The 19,811-nt window shown below is 36.7% G+C and overlaps 1 non-coding gene across 1 annotated transcript; it reads left to right on the forward strand.

Moving 5' to 3' along the window:
* Positions 1-5,933: 5,933 nt before the first annotated feature.
* On the forward strand, positions 5,934-6,040 carry LOC131600832 (small nucleolar RNA R71). The gene has a single exon (XR_009283438.1). It is a non-coding gene; the product is annotated as a small nucleolar RNA R71 (small nucleolar RNA).
* The last annotated feature ends 13,771 nt before the right edge of the window (positions 6,041-19,811 follow it).

The raw sequence follows: 19,811 nt of genomic DNA on the forward strand, positions 1-19,811 counted from the left end.
TGATGTTGCATGCTGAACCTTCTGAGACAAAGCTTCTGAGCGCTGAATTATGCATACTCTTTATATATTTCCTGAAAAGGAAATTGCATTTGATTAGAGTACCATATTGTCTTAAGCAAAATTCATATTATTGTTATCATCAAAACTAAGATAATTGATCAGAACAAATCTTGTTCTAACAGTAGTGAGCAATAATCTTATGCAGATATCTGAAGGCAGGGTTATGAATGCTCTGGGATTGAAACTCGTGCTCTTCAGGGTTATCGTTGCCAGTAATCTTACCCCAGAAATTTTCCAACTCCAAGTAAGCAAGATTTTCCTAAGCAACTGTGGTGTATGCATCCGATCCATGAGGGATATCTAACAAAGCAGCAAAATCACGGACACAAAACTGATATTCTAATCCAAAGAGTCGAAAAAGGATAATTCCTTTCCTTAGTTCGTGTCCACAGTTAGGCAGGTAAGTCAATGAGCTCAAGAACTCCAGAGTGAGCTTTCGGAAGGTACAGAATTTGCGGAACTGGTGAGAACCGGTCCAACCGATTTGGTTCAGCAGGTACATGACACTTTCGTCGATTCCTAATTTCTCCACAGTCGGAGGATGAGGGTAGAGAGTCAAACCCATTTGCCTCTCAGCTAGCTTATCATATCTTGCTTGTTGTCCTCTACCACGGAAAATAACTTCCATATTGTCGACTTCTTGCATCTTGATGAGTTAGTAACTAAATATGCCTATAAGTCGAAAAGTATGAAAATAAGTTAGAAATAGGCTAGTGTTTTTAAAAGGAAAAATAAGAAGAAAAATAAAAATTAAAAGATGTAACAACTTATAATAATAATTATAATTATAAAAAGGAGAGATTTTTATAATTTTAAAATAGCGGTTATAATTATAATAATCATTATAAGAGGTAGAAAAGGCATAAAAACTTAAAAAAAATAGAAAAATTAAAGTAAGTCAAAACGACATAAAATATTTTTAAATAAATAAAATAAGAACAAGAAAAATAAATAAAAAATAAAAAATAAAAATGTGGGTTGTCTCCCACCAAGCGCTTTGTTTTATGTCGTAAGCTCGACGATTAAACGAAAATCATTTTTCCGAATGAGCGGGGAGCTCGTCAAGTTTTAAAATTTCAATATTTTCATCGTGCTCGAGACGATGGTAACATTTAAGACGTTGCCCATTTACGACAAAAGGTTCGACTGTTTCTCCTTTAATTTCTATCGCACCGCTCGAAAGTATGTTAGTAATTTCGAATGGACCAGACCATCTGGATCGTAACTTTCCAGGAAATAATTTCAGCCTAGAATTAAATAATAGTACTTTATCGCCTATTCTGAAATTTTTCCTAGATATACGCTTGTCGTGCCATTTCTTCGTTCTTTCTTTGTAGATTTTAGCGTTTTCGTAAGCGTCTTGTCTAAGTTCGTCTAATTCGTTTATGTCTAGAATTCGTTTTTCACCAGCAGTAGTGTAGTTTAAATTTAAATTCTTTATGACCCAATAGGCTTTGTGTTCTAATTCTTCCGGAAGGTGGCATGATTTTCCATAAACTAGTTTGAATGGGGTGGTTCCAATTGGAGTTTTGAAAGCTGTTCTATAAGCCCATAAAGCTTCATTTAGCTTGGATGACCAATCCTTTCTAGATATAGCAACAATTTTCTCCAATATCTGCTTTATTTCTCGGTTAGAGACTTCTACTTGTCAGCTTGTTTGTGGATGGTATGGTGTAGCTATTAGATGATTTACTCCATATTTTCGAAGGAGTTTTTCAAGGATTCTCGAAATGAAGTGAGATCCACCATCGCTAATTACCACTCTTGGTACACCAAATCTAGGAAAGATAACGTTTTTGAAAAGTTTGATCACTACTCGTGTGTCGTTTGTAGGAGAAGCGATAGCTTCTATCCATTTCGAAACATAGTCGACAGCTACGAGTATATATTTATTTCCGAAAGATGATGGAAAGGGACCCATAAAGTCTATTCCCCAGACGTCAAATATATCTACTTCTAGAATGCCCTTTTGAGGCATTTTGTCACGTCTCGAGATATTTCCAGTTCGTTGGCATCTATCACAGTTTAATACGACAAAGTAAACGTCTTTCCATAGGTTGGGCCAAAAGAGTCCAGATTGAAGGATTTTGGCGCAGGTTTTAGATGTGCTATGGTGTCCTCCATAAGGGGCTGAATGGCAATGTGTTATTATACTTCCTATTTCTTCCTCAGGTACAAAACGTCTAAAGATTCCATCGGGGCCTCTTTTGAAAAGGAGGGGGTCGTCCCAATAGTAATGTTTGAGGTCATGGAAGAATTTCTTCTTCTGTTGGTAGCTTAGATCAGGGGGAAGTACACTAGCGGCTAGGTAATTTACGAAATCCGCATACCAAGGTGTGGCGGAGCGGGCTAAAGCTACTTCTATGAAATTGTTGGATCCAATGGTTGGTCGGTATGGTTCTATTTCGTTAGCTTCCAACTGAGCGATGAGTCTTTCGTATGGGAAGTCATCATCTATTGGTACTTGTTCGGGTTTCAGATTTTCGAGGTGAGAGAGATGATCTGCTATGACATTTTTGGTTCCCTTTTTATCCTTAATTTCTAAGTTGAATTCTTGTAATAAGAGGATCCATCTCAACAGTCTAGGCTTGGCGTCTTTCTTGGTTAGGAGGTACCTAATAGCGGCGTGGTCAGTGTATATGATGATTTTGGCTCCTACCAAGTAGGAACGGAATTTATCTAATGCGAACACGACAGCTAATAGTTCCTTTTCTGTTGTGGCGTAGTTCATTTGAGCTTCGTCTAGGGTTCTACTCGCATAGTATATGACATGGAGTTTTTTATCTTTTCTTTGGCCTAGAACATCTCCTACAGCATAATCGCTTGCGTCGCACATTATTTCGAAAGGTTCACTCTAGTCCGGAGGTTGCATAATCGGCACAGAGATTAATGCTTCTTTAAGTGTTTGGAACGCTTCAGCGCATTTTTTGTCAAAGATAAATTCGGCATCTTTCATTAGTAGTTCAGTTAAGGGTTTGGTTATTTTTGAGAAATCTTTAGTAAAACGTTGATAAAAACCGGCGTGTCCCAGAAAACTTCTTATTTCTCTAATTGTTTTGGGAGGTTGAAGGTTTTCGATAATTTCAATTTTCACTTTATCTATCTCGATTCCCCTATCGGATACGATGTGTCCTAGTACGATTCCTTGTCGAACCATGAAATGGCATTTTTCCCAATTTAGGACAAGGTTGACGTTTACACATCGTTTTAGCACTAATTCGAGGTTTTCTAAACATGATTCAAAACTTCCTCCACAGACGGAGAAGTCGTCCATAAAGACTTCCATTATCCCATCCAGGAAATCAGCAAATATTGCCATCATGCATCTCTGGAAAGTTGCGGGTGCATTGCAAAGTCCGAAAGGCATTCGCCTGTAAGCGAACGTACCATAAGGAGATGTAAATGTAGTCTTTTCTTGGTCGTCAGGGTGAATAGGAATTTGGAAAAATCCTGAGTATCCATCCAGATAACAGAAATGCGAGTGTTTGGCTAGGCGTTCGAGCATTTGATCTATGAATGGTAAAGGAAAGTGGTCCTTGCGAGTGGCTTTGTTTAGTTTCCTATAGTCAATGCACATTCTCCATCCAGTTTGGGTACGTTGTGCTACAGATTCGCCTTTTGTGTTAGTTATTACGGTAATTCCTCCTTTCTTAGGTACGACATGAACAGGACTAACCCATTTACTATCAGATATTGGGTATATGATTCCGGCTTCTAATAGTTTTTGAATTTCCTTTTTAACAACATCGCTCATAATGGGATTGATTCGTCTTTGATGCTCCCTAGAGGTTTTGCAATCTTCTTCGAGCATAATGCGATGCATACAGAGGGAAGGACTTATTCCTTTCAGATCTGATATGTTATATCCTAGAGTGGTTGGGTATTTCCTTAGGACAGTGAGTAATTTTTCGGTTTCGGTTCGTCCTAAATCGGCATTAACTATGATGGGTCGGTTTAGTTATTCGTCTAGGAATTCGTACCTCAGGTCAGTAGGTAGTGTTTTAAGTTCTATAGCGGGTTTCTTAGGTCCAGGCATAGGATTAGGAGTTAATGCTAGACATTCACTCAGGTGGTTATCTTGATATTCCCTACGCCAGTTGTCATCTTCAAAGATAGACGGTATAGGAATTCTTAGGATCTCGGTTTCCTTATGTGGCTCGGATTCTATTTCATTCACACACTCATCGATGATGTCAGCGGAGCAACATGTGTCAATTATAGAGGGTGCTTTCAGGAATTGAGAAAGGATAAATTCAATCTTTTCTTCTCCGACTTCGAAGGTAAGCTTTCCTCGTTTACCGTCTATAATTACACCAGCAGTTGCTAAGAATGGTCTTCCTAATATGATTGGGATGTTAGAATCTTCTTGGATATCCATTATGATGAATTCGGTTGGGATGTAGAATTGGCCTACACGCACAGGGATATTCTCTAGCATTCCTACAGGATATTTAACTGAACGGTCATCTAGTTGAAGAGACATTCTCGTTGTCTTAAGCTCACCCAAGTTTAGTTTCTTACAGGTTGAAAGAGGCATCAAACTAACACTGGCTCCTAAGTCGCACAAGGCTTTTGCTATAATATTTTTTCCTATTACGCAGGGTATGGAAAAACTACCAGGATCTTTTAATTTGGGAGGCATGTTGTTTTGAATGATAGCACTACATTCAGCGGTAAGTGTTACAGTTTCGTTATCCTCGAGTTTATTTTAGTTTGATAGAATTTCTTTTAAGAATTTAGCGTACGAAGGCATCTGAGTTATAGCTTCTGTGAAAGGTATGGTTATGTTTAATTGTTTCAGAAGTTCTACAAATTTTTTAAATTGCGCTTCGGTTTTAGATTTAGCTAATTTCTGAGGGTAAGGAATTGGTGGCTTATAAGGTGGCGGTGGAACGTAAGGTTTTTCTTTTTAAGGTTCCACTGCGGTATTGTTCTCATTAGTCTTACAAGTGTGATCATCGGTCGATGTCTTTTTGGTTTCCTTTGGCTCTTGTTATGACATGGGTGCGTTTTGAGTTCTAGGATCGATAGGTCCATCGTAATTCATTCCACTTCGCAGTGTAATCGCGTTTGCATGTCCTTTAGGATTAGGTTGTGGTTGAGCAGGAAACGTGCCAGCAGGGGCAGCAGTAGGTGCTTGTTGTTGAGCTACTTGTGAGATTTGTGTTTCTAACATTTTGTTATGTGTAGCTAAAGCATCTACTTTGTTCGATAATTGTTTTAGTTGCTCACTATTATGGATGTTTTGATTTAGGAAGTCTTTGTTGGTTTGTTGTTGGGAGGCTATAAAGTTTTCCATCATGATTTCTAGATTCAACTTCCTAGGGGCGTTTTGAGCAGCTACAGGCACTTTTTGATAGCCAGGTGGGACAGCAGGTGCTTGTCCAGGCGCATACAACGCATTGTTGTTCTTATACAAAAATTTTGGGTGGTTCTTCCATCCAGGGTTGTACGTGTTAGAATAAGGGTTTCCTTGAGCGTAGTTTACTTGATTAGATGGGACACCAGTCAAGAGTTGACATTCGGCAACTACGTGTCCAGTTAACCCACAAATTTCGCAGTTAGGTGCTACAGCAGCTGCGGTGGCTGAAGGAGTGATGGTTAAGTTTTTGATCTTTTGAGTTAAAACGTCTACTTTAGCGTTTATGCGGTCTATACCACTTACTTCGTACATTCCTCATTTTGTTTGGGTTTTCTCTAGAGCGGCCCGTTCTCCTCCCCATTGGTAATGGTTTTGTGCCATGTTCTCTATGAGGTTGTATGATTCATCATGGGGTTTGTCCATTAATGCTCCGCCAGCAGCGGCATCTATAGTCATTTTCGTGTTATAAAGTAGACCACCATAGAAAGTATGGATGATCAGCCATGGTTCGAGTCCATGATGAGGGCATAGTCTAAGCATGTCCTTGTATCGTTCCCAAGCCTCGAAGAGTGATTCGTTATCTTTTTGGGTAAATCCGTTGATTTGACCTCTTAGCATAGCAGTTTTGCTAGGCGGAAAATATCCAGCTAAGAATACTCTCTTCAGTTCGTCCCACGTAGTTATGGAATTAGAGGGCAGGGATTGAAGCCACGCTCTAGCTCTATTTCTCTAGGAGAAAGAAAAGAGACGTAATCGAATAGCTTCGGAACTAACGTTATTAGGTTTGACAGTGTCGGCATATTGCACCAACACGGATAAATGGAGGTTAGGATCGTCTGTAGGGCTTCCAGAGAATTGGTTCTGTTGAACAGCTTGTACCAGCGAAGGTTTCAGTTCGAAATTGTTTGCCTCAATCGCAGGTGGTGCGATACTTGAGTGCGGTTCAGCGCGTGAAGGAGCGGCATAGTCTCTAAGAGGACGAATGGCAGCCATCTCTAACTTCGGGGTGATTTGGTTAATTTGATCAATAAATATCAATTCCTGATTAATCGGAATTGGTGCTACTTCGGGAAGATTGCGAGCTCGACGTTAATAAAACGTTCGATCTCGTTAATTCGTTGTATTAAATCTCCTCCTTGTGAACGAGTATTTGGCATACAATCGTTCAAAAAGACAGGAAAGAATTGCCCTAGTCTCTACGTTGTAACAGTGAGTTACGATATCGACTTAAATAGTCCCCGGCAACGGCGCCAAAAACTTGATCGCGACTTTACGTGTCTATAAATCTGATGACTGCAAGTGCACATTCGTGTCGTGTAGTTTTAAAAGATATCGAATCCACAGGGACTATGAATCGATCTACCGTTATCTAAGGTTACTATGTAAAGCTAAGGCTGCTAATATTTTTCGATTGTTTCTAAGGGAAAGTGATTGTGAATTCTAAGAAATATAATAATAGGCGGATATCAGTATGTACGCTCTCTCCATCCCATTAGATTTAGAAAAGCTTTTTGGAAACAACGTAATTAATAAAATGGTTGTTTTATGAAGTTGTTACCTATTTAAATCTCCTAATCTCAAACTCTCGCTCTGTTGACTCGGAACATTCTAATATCCCTAACGTACGCTTTCGCCATCCCGTGCGGGTTTAAAAACACTTTTTGAAAATAAATAAGTTCTAATTAGTTTTAATACGTTTTCGCCATCCTTAAAACTAATGTCCTATGTCTACTATCCAGTTAAAGATCTCAAACTTTCGCTCTATTGATTTTAACCTTTGACCATCTCAAAACCTCAAACTCTCGCTCTATCGATTTTAAGACTTACTAATTAAATTAGAAATACAAACCAAAAACAAGTGATAGTTAATAAAACATAATCAAGCCAATTTATTTCGGATCCCACGGTTAACTTACTTTACATACCGATATCTTAATTAATTAGCCAGACATATTAATACGGTTAAACATGCATAAATTAATTTGATTTATAATAAAAGGCATGTTAAATGGCATATAATATATCATGCAATAATAATAATAATTAAAGCAGTAAATGATAAACCTGAATAAAATAAATTGCGATTGAACTGAATCTTGAAGTACTTGAACTTCCACCACAGGTTGGCTGGATCGTTCTTCGGAAATTATTGGGCAGAAATTTAAAACAAGGAATATAAAAGATAAATATAACGTAAGGCTAGATTTATAAAAGGTTCACAACAATCTCCGGTGTGGAAATTGTTGTGAGAAATTTAAAGCAGTTGAATTGAAGGCACGAAAATAAATGATGGTCGCAGAATAATTTCGGCAGAACTTCCTTAGCAGAAAATCGGACACTTTACACTGAAGCAGCAGCCTCTAGTTATAGCTGAGGGTCTGCAGTTGGAACGCGTGAAAAGAGGAGCTTCTCTTGACAGGGACTTGGAGACGTGCGTCTCCACTTTTTGGGGAGACCCTTTGAACGACTTGAGACGTGCGTCTCAAGTGGAGAATATCCAGGAGGTAGCTGGAGACGTGCGCCTCCTTTTGGTGAGGTGGCATAGGGACGTTGGAGACGTGCGTCTCCACGTGCTGGGATTACTTGGGCCACGCGCAATTGGCTTCTTCGTGGGCTGGACTTGTAGTATGCACAATTGGGCCTTCTTTGCACTCCTTTCTTGCTTCAGCACCCCTTTTCCATCTTTTAGGCACAAATAGCAGTGATTTTAGCTCCATTTCTTTCCTTTTCACAAATAGTCTCAATAAGAGTGTAAAACCTGAAACATAGCAAATACTCGCATAATATCATAATAAAACAATATAATTAAAGGAAAATGCTATAAATATTTATGGATTTCAAGCTAAATATATGATATAAAATCGTGTTATTAGTGGACTGGAGTAGTTTCGTTAACAACAAACCAGGATAAAAATAATTGTGTTCATTGTTTTTATCTTACAAGTTTTTAAAGTCACACTTATTCAAACCCCCCCTTTCTAAGTGCTTTTCTATCCTTCATTGAACAATACCTAATTATATAACCTTAATCAACCGTTAATAAACTAGGTATCTATTTTATACTTTTATACTGTTCATTTTATTAACAAGTAATGTTAGTGAAAACTATGGAACACCCGTCCATATATATATATATATATATATATATATATATATATATATATATATATATATATATATATATATATAATATATATATATATATATATATATATATATATTTATATGCATTTTAATTATTTAAATTAAACAAAATTTTACTGTAAAATTTTTGAAAACAAATTAACTACTTAATTATTTACAAAATATTCAATCTCCAATTTAAGCTATCAGATAAGTAGGAACCATATATATTTATTATTCTTATAAAAATGTCAACTATTAAAATTTCAGTCACTATTAAAAATATTATTAAATTTTAATTTATTTTTATCTCTTTAAATATTTTTATTATTTTCTTTATTATCTTTCTACTTTCTTTTTCTTATAATTTTAAATTTGTGGGCGAAAGTTTTTTTTTGTTGTAATTTTTTTATTTTTAATTGCTCAAACTTGAAGGTAGAAAAAAATACAAGAAATGAGAGGTTTGAATTGGATTTTCAAAACTTTTCCCTTCTTAGAAAAATATTCGTTTAGATAAACATTAGCACATGCAATAAATATAAAGATGACACATTCATTTATCCAAGTTCCTCTTAGAAAAAGTTAGTCATATCCACCCGCCAATGTGATTTTTCCTTAGAAAAGAACTTAATCCACTAATCATAGAAATGATTACAATTGCACGGGCCCACTGCCGGTGACTAACAACAAAACATTGATCAACCTTATTAGTGATCCCTTAAGAATTCTGACCCAACTGGTCATCTAAGAGATATAACGATCAATGACTTCTTTAAGAATTTTTACCTAATTGGTCCCCTAAAGAAGATTTTCCCAAAGCATGTTGATCAAACATTTAGTGATCCCATTAGAATTCTGATCCACCTGGTCCCTTAAAATATATAACGATCCACGACTCCTTTAAGAATTCTGACCCAACAGGTCCCTTAAAAAAATTTCCCACAATGACAGCCTGTATTCATCTTCTTGAGTATACAGACTAATGAAGCAATTGGAAAATTCATCAAAAACAATGAAGTCGCCATCGAACATCTATTTATCCTACACGGAGGAAAGCAAAACATCGAAGAAAACCTAAAAGAAAAAACAACAAGGTCTCACAAACAAATAATGGGTAAGGGTGTCAGTTACGCAAGGGGACGATATTAGCACCCCTCACATCTATGGTACTTTACAGGTTCCACTCTTGCTTGTTTCTAATCTAAGGGTATGTGTGTGTAACATGCAATGTGTAACGCCTGTTTGTTTTATTTAATTATTTAATTAATTTATTTTTAATTATTTGGTGAAATTATGAATTATTTGTGAATCTATGCTATTTTATCATATAGTTCTATAATATAAATAATAATAGAATAATGAGTAAATAATTAGTTGGGCCTTAAGTTGTATTAGCATGAAGAATAATGTGGAAGTTGTGTGTTAAGTCCATTGGTAAGGAAGAAATTAGTGAAGGGTTAACTAAAATATAGAAAAGTGGAGATAACATGAAATTGGAGAAAAGAGAGAAGAGGAGGCTAGGACTCTGGAGAAGAGGAAATCTCCATTGCTAAGGTTGAGGCTTTTGCAAGATTTCTAAGGTAAGGGTGGGGTTCTAACCATATAAAATTGGATATGATGATTAGTAGATAGGAATGGGGTTTTGATCGATATGTTGATGTTCTTAGGTTTTCCTTTGATTTCATCTTCTTTATGTTTTTTGTGGATTTCGCATATGAATGTTTTTGTTGATTTTGTATTGGTATGATGATGATCTTGTGATGTGTGATTACATGAAGATTTTAGGATTTTGTGATGAACTAGGGTGAAAATAATCAAAAGGATGATTTGGGTTTTGATTGGGATTTAGGGGTTTTGATCCTATAGATTAATAAGAATTGTGTTAGGATGATATAGTTAATAACCATAGTTTTAAGCATGTATTTGAAGGCTTAAACTTGTTTAAACTAATGGAAAAAGTGGATTTTGGGGTCAAGAAATCGTAGACCTATAAACACAAAATCGCAAAAAGAATCTGCATAATATAACTATGCATCGACTCGAAGAATCCTTGCGTCGGCTTATGCAAGAAAAACACTCCGTATGAGTCGACCATAGAGTCGACTTGAGCATACCTGAAGGGGATATAATCTACTATGCATCGACCTAAGGAGGTTATGCGTCGGCTCATCGCATACCAATTTTTAACAGATTTTCTGAAGGCCATAACTTGAGTTCCCAGACTCCGATTGATGCCACCCTGTTAGAGTAGAGGTCACAGTGTACTTTGTACTTTTATACTCACCATCTCACGCAAGTCATTCTTGATCTTTATCTTCCATATCTTGAGAGGCTTCTGATGTATGTTGATTGAAGCATGTTGTAGAAGGACCAGAACTTTAGTCTTCTTAACCTAAGTCTTTGGAGTCTTCAGAACTTGTTCAACAAAATCTTGTCTTCAGAGACTTCAACACTTGGTCTTCTGAAGTAATGTCTGGATATCTTCAAAACTCGTTCTGCAGAACCTTTTCTTCTACATCTTTAAAACTTGGGACAACATAAGAAAAAATTTAGAAGGCCTCCAAAGTTTTCTTGCAAAGTCACGATTAGAAGCTCTTGTACTAACGTTCTTTAGAACCATTGCATATGAAATATCCCAGAATCTTGACTAAAATTTGTAACACACCAAAGGTATTCTTCCAGAGTGTTGAGTTTAGAACCTGATGACATCACACACCTTCTTACTAGATTCAGAACCTGTTTATTAAAAGCTACACACTACACATAAACTATAAGAGTACACAATTGTTCTCTAAGATAACATGTAAAGTTATCATCAAAACTCAAGGACAGGTGCAGAACTAATCTTGTCCTTACAATGGATTTAGAGTTTGTTGTGGTGGTTTGGAACTTCTTATGTGGTGGAGAGGGAATTGACCTGCAAGGTTAGTACTTCAACAATCAAGTTAGAATGAGAGTGAAAATGAGTGTTTGAATGACAAAAGATTTGAATTTCCATGAAGTGGCTGTTAGCTGGGAATTTCGACCATGGCCAAAAGTTATATTCTGGATTGATTAACATGAAGTTTGGCTTCATTGAAGCTATGTCTTTTTGAATTGACCTTTGTAAGTTTCATATGTCGAAGTAAGATGCAGTCTCAAGTGTATAACAAAATATTCCTAATTATGGAGAAGTATGCTTCGACAACCACGTCAGATGGTTTCACAAAGGGCTTCGAGCGGGAAAAGTTTGAGTTTAAAAACTAGGTATCTGTTTATCAGAAGAACACGTGGTGTCATTAGAAAAAAACATTTCATTTGAAACATCGGGCGTGGCACTCATTTATGTAGAGACCGTTAGGGTCGAACTATTATAAATAGGAATCTTAGATTTTAAGATTGGTGTGTTTTGCATTGTATACTAAAATCATTCAAAAATTCGAAGTACCAGAGCGAGAGAAAAGAGTCTGTGATTATGTATGTATGAAAACACCATTGTTTTCTTTACTTTAAAGTCATTTGCAACTTTCTTATTTCCAGTCTTTCGCCATTTACTTTTCTTTACTTGAGTTATTTACATTTTGCCGAACCTTTAGTTCTTGTAACTTTACATTTCTCGCATGTCTTTAAGATTCAGCCTTTATACTTTAATTTATTTAGTGTTTTTTGCCCAGTATTTTATAATCGAAGTCATGTTCTTCTTAATTAGATAACACCTAATCCATTTCATAAAGAAACCTTATATCCTCAATAAACAAGAACCATGACAATGTATAAAGTAAACTTAGAATCAACTTTAAGACACATGTCCTAGGATCAATCTAGTTGATCCTGTAAGTTACCAAATCATTCAGTTTGGAAGACTAGCAGTTGTTTGTTAGAAATCACAGGTTAACAAATTGGCACGCCCAGTGGGACAATGTCGAAAAGTTTAAAGATTCTTAAGTTTTATTTATATTTGCTTATGTCTGTTAGGTTTAGGATAAACCAAGATCTTGTATGAGCCTTAGGAGTGGTAAATCTACTAGAAGTGTACAACCAATTCCTATACGAAAATATATTAGAAAAATGGTTCATACCGCCAGTGATCAAGGAGAACAAAATCCTCCACAAGGATCATCAACGATTGTTGCGAGTTCAACCAATGTTTCGAATTTCATGTCTGGATCTCAAGCCATGCCTACATCTACAGGATCTATGGCCATAAATAGTTTTCAGGCCATACCAACATCCACGAGATCTATGGCTACAAATACTTCTGTGCCAGTGTCCACAGGGACAATACCCACAATTAGTTCGACAACAGTGTCTCCTTTCATAAGTACAATAGATATTCCATCAAGTATTCATGGTGACCCTTTTTCAACATATTTGGGAAATCAAACACAACCATCAACCCCTAGGCCCCCAGGTTTTGAGAGTTTTAGGCCTTGGAGGGAACAACCATATGGAATTCCATCTTCTTATATGGCAGGATTACATAATGGTACGTCCACATATACACAACCTAATATGGCCACTTGGTCGCCAATCCAAAACGCTTGCTTTGTGGGTCAAAGTGCATAAAACCAAGGTCCGTCGAACCAATTGCCTACACTAACAACTAATAATCAGGAAGCGTTTAGGCAACAAATGGACGCTAGCAACCATGACATGGTTGGGGTTCTTGATAGAGAAATGAGCGCTATATTTACTCCTTTAATCCAAAATGTCAATAGGACTAACAAAGAAAATACCCAATCATATCAGCAATTATCAGCACAAATGGCGCGCATAGCAGACTTTTTTGGGGCTCCCCAACCATCAGTTCAACGTAGGAAAAACCCAGTAGGGACTCAATAAGAACCAACCATTAATCAAGTTCAACTGCTCCTACAGAATGTTATCGAAAGAGACATGGGGGCAGGGGTAGAACAATAAGAAGTTTGGCAACAAATCCCTGAGGAACAACCTAAGAGAGTAGTGATGGTTAATAGAGATCAAAATGCAGACGAAGTCATCCATAGGGTTAGACAAGATAACATGGTGGATGAGAATAACTTGACTACCATGATCGAAAGAATCATGGCCAATAATGGCCTGAACACAGGGCTTCGACACCCAAATTATACATCCTCTATAATGGACTTTATCTTACAAACAGAATTACCAAGAGGTTCCAAAGTCCCCAAGTTCACAAAATTCTCAGGGGATACTAGTGAATCAACTATAGAACACATAACCAGATATTTGACTGAGGCAGGGGATTTGGCAAATATAGTGAAAATCTAAGAATAAAATATCTTCCTAGTTCATTAACAAAAAATGCATTTACTCGGTTCACTACTTTGCCACCAAACTCTATAGATGCATGGCCTCATCTAGAAAGAATGTTCCATGATCAATTTTACATGGGGTAGACTAAGATAAGTCTTAAATAATTTGCTAGCATAAAAGAAAGTTTACTGAACCTATAGATGGTTATTTGAATAGGTTCTATCTATTGAAATCTAGATGTTTTACAGTTGTACCATAACATGAGTTAGTCGAAATGGCCGCGGGTGGGCTAGATTATTCAATTCAAAAGAAGTTTGATACCCAATATCTAAGAGATATGGCCCAGTTAGCAGATAGAGTTCGACAAGTCGAATGATTGAAAGCTGAAAAGGCCAGGCAAATAAGAGTTATAAAAAAGAGAGGGTAACTTATATCGAAGTCGAGGAAGAAGAAGTCGAAACCTTCAGCGATCCTTGTAATTATGAGGAAGTTGAAGTAGAATTGGCTTAATTAAAAGAAGCGCCCCCATACTCTTGTAGAATGCTCACCCCTTCGAATGGTAAAATTATGTCTAATTAGAGAAGAATGACAAATTTCCTAAGAAAACATACACATTCGATGTTACCAAGTGTGATGAAATTTTAGATTTATTAGTAAAAGATGGCCAAATGATAGTGCCTCCTAATTCCGAAATTCCCCCGTTAGAACAACGGAATAAAAGAGGTTTTTGCAAATATCATGGTTTTCAGGGTCATAAAACCTCACAATGTTTTCTTTTCAGGGATCTGGTACAAAATGCTATTAAGGACGGTCGTTTGAAGTTCGTTGATTAGGGCAGAAGCCACATGAAGGTTGATGTTGATCCTCTCCATGTTGTTGATACCAACTATGCTGAGCCTGTCAAAATCAACATGGTAAACATGATCGAGGCTGTAGATGATGAAGCTAAGAAGGTGGAAATTGTCTCGACAAGAAAGCAGGCTACTGAAAGCCTAAATGACAACATGACCTTCAACACTGATGTCGAAGGTTCCTCTGCAGGAAAGTTTTGACCAAAGATTACTGAAGACCTTTTTGGAAAGACGAGTGAGGCTACTAAAGGCCTTGCGGTGAAACTCGAGAAAATAAGAACTCCAGAAACCCCTACCCTAGCGGTCAACATGGTGAATCTGGATCAACCCATTCCAGAAATGGAAGAATTGGAAAGATGTCTGATGATGGAGAAAGAAAGGTTAAGCTATGGATACCCAAAAGCCAATGAAAGCCTCCAAGAATATCTCTTGAGATGTCACGAGAAGAATGCTGGGAAGATGCTGATGTGCCCAAGGTGCTCAATCATTTTGAATCGAAGGGTTGATGATAATTATGCAAGATCTCAGCAAATCAAAACTCGAGGACAGTGGAGGCAAGAGATCCAACTTATAAAGGTTTACCCAAGACCTGGGGAGAGTCTTCTGGGTTTTCTGGTGCGTTGCTACAAAGCGGAATCTGAGATTCTCATGTTTCCCAAGTGTGGGGCAGTTTATGATAAGGAAGTGGCTGAGATGTTCGAGAGGATCCCATTCACTACCGGTTGGGATATACAAGGAACTAACCCCAATATGTATGTCTTCGAAAAAAGGGGAATGTCTAGGAGACCAGATAGCCCTCACCCTAAAGCAATGAGAGTTACCTTTAAGCTCCCTACTGATGTGCTTGTTGATAGATGGACACAATTTGGTGCAGAAAGAGGAAAATGGAGGAGTTTCGACTTGGGTGGAAGGACTACCATGGCTTATAGTAGACAATTTCAAACATAAAAAACGGAGACATATAGATTGGAGAATTAAAAGGGAAAAAACCCCATGTCAAGGTCTCACTGGAGGAGACATCAAAGAATGAAGAAAGTTGAAAGCGATTTGATGTCAAAGGAGATAGGAGAATCAAGCAGCAATAAGTTCCCTCTTCAGACTGCAAGTTCAAGCAAACCTCCAGTAGGGCGAAAATTGTTCGTTTCAGAGAATCAGAATGTTGATAAGAAAGTCCAGGAGAACCTAATAAGGGAGGAGGAAATGCTAACATATGACTTCGAGTTTGATGGAGTATCATATATGAATTTGAATTGTAATGTAGTATCTGTCTTACCTCACGAGTATTATCAAGAGACCGAGGTCAAAGCTTGTGAGGAGGCGGATGAAGAAGATATAGTGAAGCACAGACCAGTGTGTTGTTATGTACTTAACAATGTTAGAACAAGATTGAGAATCTATGTTCAGAATCTGGTTTTGATGATAACAAGCATATATTTTGTGAGTAACAATTTTACTACTAATGCATTCATTGAGTATGCAAATATTATGCTATAAGCCATATACGACAGCATCAGAAAGGAATTCAGACAAGCTTCAAGGAATTAAACAGAAATATCAGATACATGAAGAACTCATTACAACAAGAAGATCACATGAGTAAATGATCAGAAGTTCTGCACATAGAACAAGAATCCAACAAACAGTGACAAAAGATCATAAGTCATCATAGAAACAAAGGCTTGATAATTCAAACAATACTAAGCTTCCTGAGAAGTATAAGTGACATCAATTTTCACAGCAACAGAAGTTTTGACTCTGTATTCAGAAGCTTCAAAGAACAACATAAATTGATCCAATTAAATCACATGAAATTTATCACGTTACTCAATGCAAAGACAAAATTATGACATCTATTGTTGTCTACATTTTGACAAAATGTAGGAAAACACACTACCAAGAGAAATTGTCTTGAAAGAAGAAAAACAAGGAAGACACACTACTAAAAGATAAGATTCACCTTGGAAATAGGTGTGTCATCATTCAGTCTACGGCAAGCATTAAATGTTATGTTTAAATATGGTTCAATGGAAATATTCCAATGGTAATAACAAACTTTTATAAAAAAAAAGAACAAATCTATGATAGAAGAGATACGGCGTGAGAGTGAGACAGCGTGAGAAAGCAAATAAGCATAAGATAAATTAGCTGCTCCAACAGAGTTAACACACACAAAGTGTGTGATGAAACGGTTATGTTGAAATATAAATCATAAGCCTATGAAAATAAAATCAAAAAGAGTGAAAAAGAAAATCATGCACGTTTTGAAGTATGCTCCAATGGAGTTATAAGAAATCCACAAATACTTGACTGATCCAAACATTCCTCATGTTAAATGACCAAAGGAACTGAATACACTGAGTTACTGCTCGACAGTGTTTCGTGTTTACTTATGATCATTAATGTGTTATCAGCTGTTACAAGCTAAATGATCAGTATTCTAGAAGAAGAAGATGAAGATCAATGAACAAGAAGCAATTCATACGAAGAAGAGGAAGAAGAAGAAGAAGATCTCATCCAGAAGTTGAATAAAAGAAGACTGCAAGAATATTTTTATTTCTTGTAATTTTATGTAAAACATATAGAGTTGTTACTCGTAATGTGTTATATCTTAGGAAACTTCTGATAGATTTTTTAGTCATCAAAAGTGACTTATAGTCAGTGTGTCGTAAACATATGTACTTAGATTATGATAAAATCTGCTTGACTAAGAAGCACACTTGTAATCTCTAGAAGAACAATTATGTTAGAATTGGTGTTCCTTGGGTATCCTCTAATATGGATACTTGAGAAGTCCTTGAGATCTGGTTAGACTCTTGGAGGTTGACAGGTCAATAAACGTTATATCTCGTGGAGATCACTGAACGGTTTATTGTCTAGGGTTAGTCACGAGCAGTTGGCTTGTGCAGGGTTTGTCACAACCAATTGGCTTGTGCAGGGTTAGTCACGAGCAGTTGGATTGTGCACGGTTATTCACGAGCAGTTTCCTTGTTCAGGAGTTACTAGGTTGATGAATGTTATATCTTGCTAAGATCACTGAATGGTTCATCATCTAGGGTTAGTCACTCGCGGGTATCTTGTGCAAGAAGTTAGTCACGACAGCTAATCGTGTAGTTGTAATCAATTTGGTTATAGTAGATTAAGTCCTCGATTGAGAGAGGAAAAATCACCTGAGGAGGGTGGACTAGAGGTAGCCTTATTGAGAAAGTGAACCACGGTAAAAATGGATGTGTCTTTTATCTTCTGCATATTTCATTTAACTCATAACATTCATACTGATTATCTTCATAACCGTCCTTGAATTGGTCAGAAGTTCTGATGGAGTTAAGAAGTTAAATTGAATAAGTATCTCATTGGTTATGCCATCTCTAACATGCTTCCGCAACAATGATCTAAGCATATCTAGAAAATGAGATACTAAGAATAAAGAATAGATTTATAGAAAGGGAAATAAAATTTTAAAGAACACGATTCAAACCCCCCATTTCTTGTGTTTTTCTCCACCTTCAATTGGTATCAGAGCATGGCTCTGTTATTGATCTTATAATCAAACACTTAACCGTGTAGAGAGATCCAGAAAGAGAAAAAACACACTGAGTAGAAAACAAATATTTATTCCTACACTCAGTATAATCAGAAGCTTTCATAACAAAGATGCTCAAAACTCTGAGGAAATTATCTACAAACCAAAGGAGCTTGCAGATCATATTTTAAAAAGGCTAAAGACATCAGAAAGAAGAAAATGTACTTAGTGAAACATTCAAGGTCAAACACATGTAGCTGACTCAAGCCAGATGGTTAACTTCAACTCATCATATCAAATTAAAGGAATAAGACAATGTAGAACAAGATTTTAAAGCAAAGACCAGACATAATTATTACATAAGAAGACACTCTCTCTCAGTAAAGACTAGGAAGAAAGATGTATCTTCAAAACAGTCAGATCTTTCTAAAATCTCTGATTATTTTTTTTAATGACTAGATAGCTTGTTCACTTTTACCAAAATATCCTACTCGTACCTTTAAGTATCTATGTGCAGTCTTTTTATTATGAACAGGAAACTAGTTCAACCACCTCATTAGCTCACCCGTCTACTTCTAAAATTCAATTTCCTTAGTGATATATGTCTATTCACCATAGCCCCTTGGCAGCTACTTCTCCCTCAAAATGCCTTCACTAACCTATCTAGGTAACAAAAATCTTCTTGAAGTAATCTTAGGAAACCAAGTTGAAATTTCATCAGTCGAAAACCATTTCGCTTATAGTCTCATGGATGTAGTCTACTGTCAAGCATGGAATAGATAACTCTCAATGCTTAAGAGACCCATCTATTAAAATCTCGTTAAAGACTTTTGGAAAAACGCGTGTCTTAACTCTGAGGATAACTCCATCTCGTCCTTTATATTTGATATCCCAATTTCCATTAACTGTTTCTCCTTTGTTCTTGGGACTGGATGTGAGGATCAATGAATTATTATTAACTCCTTTGAGACTCAGTTCATTAAGCCTGAGAAGTTGAGAATCCTTCACGATGTTTCTTCAAGATATAATCCCACTGACCCCGAAAGTCTCCTAACCATTTCAAAGACCTGGTTTAAGCTTGTTACTTCAAATATCATTCCTAGAAAAGAGAACCAAGATATCCTAAGATATGGGGATCACGTTGTTGCACCCAAAAATTTACCCTCCTTCATGTGCTATAAGTTATGAAGGACGTTTATTTCGTCGCTCAAAAATCGAGAAAAAATAATAAAGAGTGTCATGATTTCAAGACAGTTCGGTGTAACTGAGTGCGTGTGATGCATGTCATGAGTTTGGGGTGTTGCACCAGGACTCAATTCAGGTTTATGAGGAGTTTGTGAATTATTTCAAGTTTAAAGTGTTCATCATGGTTCAAGGTCCAAATTATACGTTCCAGTCATATTTCTTTGTTATCAAGACTTTAGAAGCATTCGTTTATTGGTTGGTTTGTATTACGAGTTTAAGTACAAATTGAACCGATTGGAAAGATAATTGCAAAGCGATATGAAGCTTGGATACTTACAATAATGTGACTTTGATTCAAATGTTGGAAGAAGTTTATTCAAACATGATTTACAAGCTGCAAGCTTTGGATTGTAATTCGTCTTTTAATCGCAAGAACAAAAAGGAGGCATTATAATTTCGATTGAATTCCATTTCG

Source organism: Vicia villosa, linkage group LG4 (assembly GCF_029867415.1).
Source record: "Vicia villosa cultivar HV-30 ecotype Madison, WI linkage group LG4, Vvil1.0, whole genome shotgun sequence".
In the NCBI taxonomy this organism is placed as follows: Eukaryota; Viridiplantae; Streptophyta; class Magnoliopsida; order Fabales; family Fabaceae; genus Vicia; species Vicia villosa.